The sequence below is a fragment of the Neofelis nebulosa genome, chromosome 8 (genome assembly GCF_028018385.1).
Source record: "Neofelis nebulosa isolate mNeoNeb1 chromosome 8, mNeoNeb1.pri, whole genome shotgun sequence".
Classification (NCBI taxonomy): domain Eukaryota; kingdom Metazoa; phylum Chordata; class Mammalia; order Carnivora; family Felidae; genus Neofelis; species Neofelis nebulosa.
The window spans coordinates 138,573,293-138,578,885 of NC_080789.1; the positions used below are offsets into that span (position 1 = coordinate 138,573,293).

The following is a 5,593-nucleotide window of genomic DNA, read 5'->3' on the forward strand; positions in this document are numbered from 1 at the left end:
TTTGAGACAGAGAGAGACAGAGCATGAATGGGGGAGGGGCAGAGAGAGAGGGAGACACAGAATGCGAAACAGGCTCCAGGCTCTGAGCTGTCAGCACAGAGCCCGACGCGGGGCTCGAACTCACGGACCGCGAGATCATGACCTGAGCCGAAGTCGGACGCTTAACCAACTGAGCCACCCAGGCGCCCCGACACCAATAACTTTTGTAGGGACTATATTTGGAATCTGAATGGGGTGACCCAGGAGGGGGGTTTGTGTATACACACACACACACACACACACACACACACACACACACTAGAATATTACTCAGCCGTAAAAAATAATGAAATTTTGCCATTTGCAATGACATGGATGGAGCTGAAGAGTATCATGCTGGGCGAAATAAGCGAGTCAGAGACAGACAAGATTTTCAGTGTTTGTTTGTATCCTTTAAAGATGTGCCATGTGGATCCTCCGTGGTTTTGCCCTGAAATTATTATAAGCTACATTTACCTGTGCTAACACAGGCCAAACCATTTCCCAGTTTGTCAACGTGTTTTTATTTTAATTTTGCTATTTATGCTGGTGTTGAAATTGGTGGAGTAAGTTTCTAAATGTATTCTAGCTGTAAATTTTGTTTTTTAATTTTAAAATCCATTTTCGTTTCTCAATATGCCAGTCTCTGTTTCTGTTACACCAGGGCTGAAGGCATCGTTCCCTCCCCCCACCGTATCTATTTATTTTTAGCTTTTCCACATGCCATTCTGTAATCCACCTAGAGTTTATTTTGGTATGTCGTCTAAGCTTTGCATCTAAATGTTTTTATTCCAACAAGACCTATTAAAAGACTATTTGTTTTATTTTTCCTTCCCCAATGAACGTCTGAAATCTGTCTCGTGGAATGAGTGGCTGCCCTCTTCTCCGCCAAGCACCTGGACATACTGAAGTTTATCCACCTGCACCCTTGAATCCCTGGCGCCTGAGAGAGGGCTCCTCATCTCAGGTCACACCTCAAGTAAGTGGCTACGGCCAATATTTATTTACTTAAAAAAAATGGTGGGTACTCTTTTCTGGTTGACCTGCTCTAAGCTGGCTTCCTGGTCGATGTCACACTTCCCTGCTGTCCAGTGCCTGCTGGCATTTGGTAGGTTGGGAATAAATGAATGGTTCTGAACCTATTAGCAATAATCATATGTACTGGCAGCAGAGAATCACTACAGGAGGATAAGGTGAGCAAAGCCCTGTAGAGGGAGGGCCCGGGAAGGGGCGGGAAGTGACAGCAGCAGGCAAGGCAGCCCCCGCCCCCATTGGCGCTACACATCCACAGGAAGCACGCCTGGCCCCTTGGCACACTCGTCACCCCCGCCTTGGGGGAGGAGGGGTAACTGTCTGGGGGGCAGTTTCCTGAGAGAAGGATCTGGATACGTAGTCTCCCTCTCCTCCCTCCTCTCTCTGCAATCCACCTGTCTCCAGGGAGTTTCTTTTTGGGCGTTTGGCTTTTGTGCGCTTAGGAGAGCTCGTCTCCTGGGAGGGGACCTCTGAGCTGTCGGAATCGGGTTCTAGTGTTTGCTGTTAGGCAGCCCTGGCGCTCCACTCCTCAGCCGAGTCTCCCAACCCAGCAGTGATCAAGTTGGCCTTTTCATCTCCCGTTACCAAAGCCGTGCACCTGTCTTTGAGTCGGTTCCAAGTGTGGATGGATATACTTGTGCCATTCATTTTTTCCACACCCCAACGGTAATCCAAGATTAGGAATAAACATCGTGGGGGGGTGCCTGGACGGCGCAGTCAGTTGAGTGACCGACTTGGCTTTGGGTCATGATCTCACGGTTCATGGGTTCAAGCCCTGCGTTGGGCTCTGCGCTGACAGCTCAGAGCCTGGAGCCTGCTTCAGATTCTCTGTCTCTCTCTCTCTCCCTCTCTTGAAAATAAATAAACATTAAAAAAAATTAAAAGTAAACAAAAAGCATGACTGAATAATCCACTCATGGTAAACACCAGTCCCAATGAAAAAATAGAGAAGGCAAACCCGGTGTGTTGAAGGACCCACATCTGTGGAGCTCTGTTGCAGTCTGTATGGTAAGCAAAGTGTTTCTCCCCGTTTTGTGTCTTTCGGATTTTAAGATAAATGGGTATGAGTCAGCATTTCTGTTTTTAGAGTAAAGTAGCATTTGTGTGAGCCCCAACCTCTTAATCAAGAAACGCTGGAAGTCTTTCTAACAGGTCCCCCCTCATTTTTTATTTTGCTGTCTGTTGCTGTGGATTACCACACCTCATTCTGGAGAAAGCAAAAAAAGGCAGGTTTTTCAAAAGTCAGGAAATCTCACAAATGGTATTTCCAGAAAAGATCTTAATTCTATCCCATTTCAATTGCCTCCATATAACAGAAATGACCAGACTCTGTTCCGGGGTCTTTCCACAAAGCTGGTCGGTGGAATTCAGGCTTGAGAGCCAAGTCCATTAACACACGCTCCCGAGCCATTTGTCTGGCACTGACCTTGGGTGGACGCTCCTGTGTGGCTTACCTTGAAGACGTCTTCTTTCTAAAATTCTATCCTCTTCTTTAAAGACTTGATCAGATGGCGGTTATGAAGGTAAGGACACGTGGAAGAATGCCACTTTCCTCGACAGATGAGACACGTCCAAGAAGACAATTTTTTCTTTAAGTGGGGTCGCTTTTTTTCTGAACAAGGCTTGCATCCACAGTAATTTTATGCTACAATGTGAATAATGGATCTGGGAAACCTTTCTTTCCAGGACAGACGTATATATACGAGGTATTTTTTTCCCCCCTGCTATTCAATAATGATTATTTTGATTACACTGAGAAGTTCTTAGGTAAGTGGAACAATATAAATTAATGTGAAAAAAAGGTAAAAATGTGTTTTTTGGGGGTATTAGACGATGGTGAAACAGGTAATTTGTGTGTGTGTGTGTGTGTGTGTGTGTGTGTGTGTGTGTTGAATAACGCAGAGTAAAGTTATCCTAATTCCATTCATCAATTAATTTAATTTTGATTCCACGTTAACCTCCTTTACTCAGTTCCTCTCCCCACCCCCACCCCCCCAAATCCCTGTAAGGAAGCCCTGTGAATGCCCCAGACATGAGGCTATGAGAGCTTGGCTCAGCTCCTGCGTCTGGGGATTACTTTCCAGATTTATTTGCGGGGCGTCTGTGCCGGGCAAGTCTTAGCTTTCGCAAAAGACTAATTACTCCTTGTACCTTTTAACATTAAAATGCATCTGAGACCTTGCCTCCATTTAACACTACTCTGAGGCATACCTTATTCAGCAGAAGCAACGGGGGCCCCTGTCGCCAAGGCTTAGCAGATAAGAAGATTAGGACAACGGATTTTAACTTTCATTTCTTTGATGCAAAAGGTAAGAACACCTGATTTCAATATTTAATTCCTTTGATATTTTACCTTTGGATTTAATTTTCTTGAACTTTAACTTGCAAGAAAATTTTATTCTCTGCACTTGAATTTCTCCCTGGAAATTCTGAAATGGCAGATTTGCATTCACACGGGGTGGGCCTCTCGGAGGTCATTTTATTATCCTGCCCTTTTGACACTGGGATTGGATTCTATTTCAGAGCTTCTAAGGGCCATGTTGACGACTCACATGGGTGGACACAGGGGATGGGAGAGAGGACAGGAGGGGAGCTGTCTGGTGTACAGAAGGCCTCCAAGTTACGTTAATCACTGAAGAGCTCTGAGCTGTTGTAGAGCCTTCTGGACGCAAAAGGAACCATTCACGGCCATGGTCCTGGGGGAACTGAAGGCCAGGTTTGGGGAGATGCTTTTCTGAAGAAGCAACACTGTGTTCACCTGTTCTCACCCACCTCCTCCCCTGCAAGGATCCAGCGCAATCCCGGGGCAAGGGCTAAGACAACAGAGGTTGCAGATTGGGAGTGTGGAGAATTTGCTCTTTGTGCATGCGTGCTATTGGCCAGTGTCCCCAGCTCCTGTCTGGCTGTGCCCTCACTCCCCGACACCACCAGCTGCACCGTCAGGGAGGCCCCACGCACAAGGGACATGTGGGTCTCTGTTCGGAAAGCAGAACTTGTTGTGAAAGGTGATAATAAAATGCAAAGCTCTTCCCTTCTTGACCCGCCATGGGGATTTCATTTGGACCTTGATGTCAAGATGGTCACTCAGTGGGAAGGGGGAGCCGCTGCGGGAGGGGGCAGGGAGCCGAGGGTGGCAGGCTGTAGGGAGGGGACACCCGAGAACCCAGCCTAGGGGGGCAGACATCGGACCTCCCCTGAGCCAAGGCTCCCAACCTCAGAGCACACCCCACTAAAGCATCGGATTTCACCTAAAAAACACAAATCCCAAGATCAAATTACTACTAATGTCCAGATGATGACTCAGAGCATCAAAACCCGGGCGTGGAGCCCTTGTCAGCCCGGCTCTGTGTAGAGGAACAGACCCAAGTGATCCCTCCTGTCGTTTCTCACCCTGCGTCTCAGCTTCCTGCCCCCTCGGCCCCACTCCTCGCGCTCATCCGTGCAGATGCGCAGTCACCACACACGGGCTCGGCCAGTACCCCCATTTCTTCCCCTGGGACTTAGTGGTATACTCCCAAATTTTAAAGTCAAAAGGAAAAGAAAGGAAATCCTCAATGCATCACTGGCAGACCCTTTTAATGTCTCCCCAGAATGAATGAGTAGCAGAATCAGTAGAGGCATGGATATACTCAGAGTGTAATTGCAGGATTTCGTCCAGCATCTGGCTGGTGCCAACCTGTGCCCCTTCATGACTTCTGTTCCGGTCACACTGGCTGGCACACCAAACCCACACCCACACCCACACCCACACCCACGCCCACCGGATACGCCTTTGTTGCCTGGCCCATTTCTAGCTCTGTCCCAAATCTTGGCTCAGAGATCGTTTCCTCTAGGGAGATTTTTCTTATTTCCTCAGAATCTCTCTTCTGCCTACCCTTGGTATCTTGGAGTTAGGACGCCAGGGCCCTCATTCTCAACACTGTAACATATCCAACAGTCTATACACATGCCAATCTTTTCCTGCTATACTAAAGGCTATTCAAAGGCAGGAATGGTATCTTATTTCCTTTGTTGTTGTTGTTGCTTTTTTAAGTAGGTTCCACACCCAATGTGGAGCTTGAACTCACAACCCTGAAGTCAAGAGTCGTGTACTGTACCAACTGAGCCAGCCAGGGGCCCCTCTTATTTACTTTTTAATAACCCAACCTCCAGTACAGAGCTCGGTATAAAAGAGTTTCTCTGCAAATACTTTTTGAACAGAACAGAGGATATTTCAACATACATTTACTTACATTTGCGTGTTTTCCAAAGGGACTCAGAATAAAACCGATAAAAATGTCTTAAAAGTGGGTATCTGTTCAGAAATGCTTTTTGTGGAAAAAGACTCACCAGACCCCTAGCAGCACCAAAACCACCTTTTAAACCATCTGTTTTCATCTACTATTTTGCTCCTGGTGGCCTTCACTTGGTCCAGTGAGTTGATTTCGAAGGGTCCACCATCACACCAATTTCCTCTATGACCTTCAAAAAGCCATCCCATGCCTCGGTCGGTCACTTTGCTTCTGAAATCAGAGATAATGACCCCTCTCAGCAATATTGATAA

General features: G+C 47.0%; 1 long non-coding RNA gene across 2 annotated transcripts; it reads left to right on the forward strand.

The window, feature by feature from the left end:
- Positions 1 to 435: 435 nt before the first annotated feature.
- LOC131483655 (uncharacterized) lies at positions 436 to 4,080 on the forward strand. Of its 2 annotated transcripts, XR_009247836.1 has the most exons (3): positions 436 to 997; positions 2,549 to 3,359; positions 3,574 to 4,080. It is a non-coding gene; the product is annotated as an uncharacterized LOC131483655 (long non-coding RNA). The 2 variants fall into 2 exon arrangements; XR_009247835.1 differs by lacking the exon at positions 436 to 997 and having other exon boundaries at positions 1,885 to 3,359.
- The last annotated feature ends 1,513 nt before the right edge of the window (positions 4,081 to 5,593 follow it).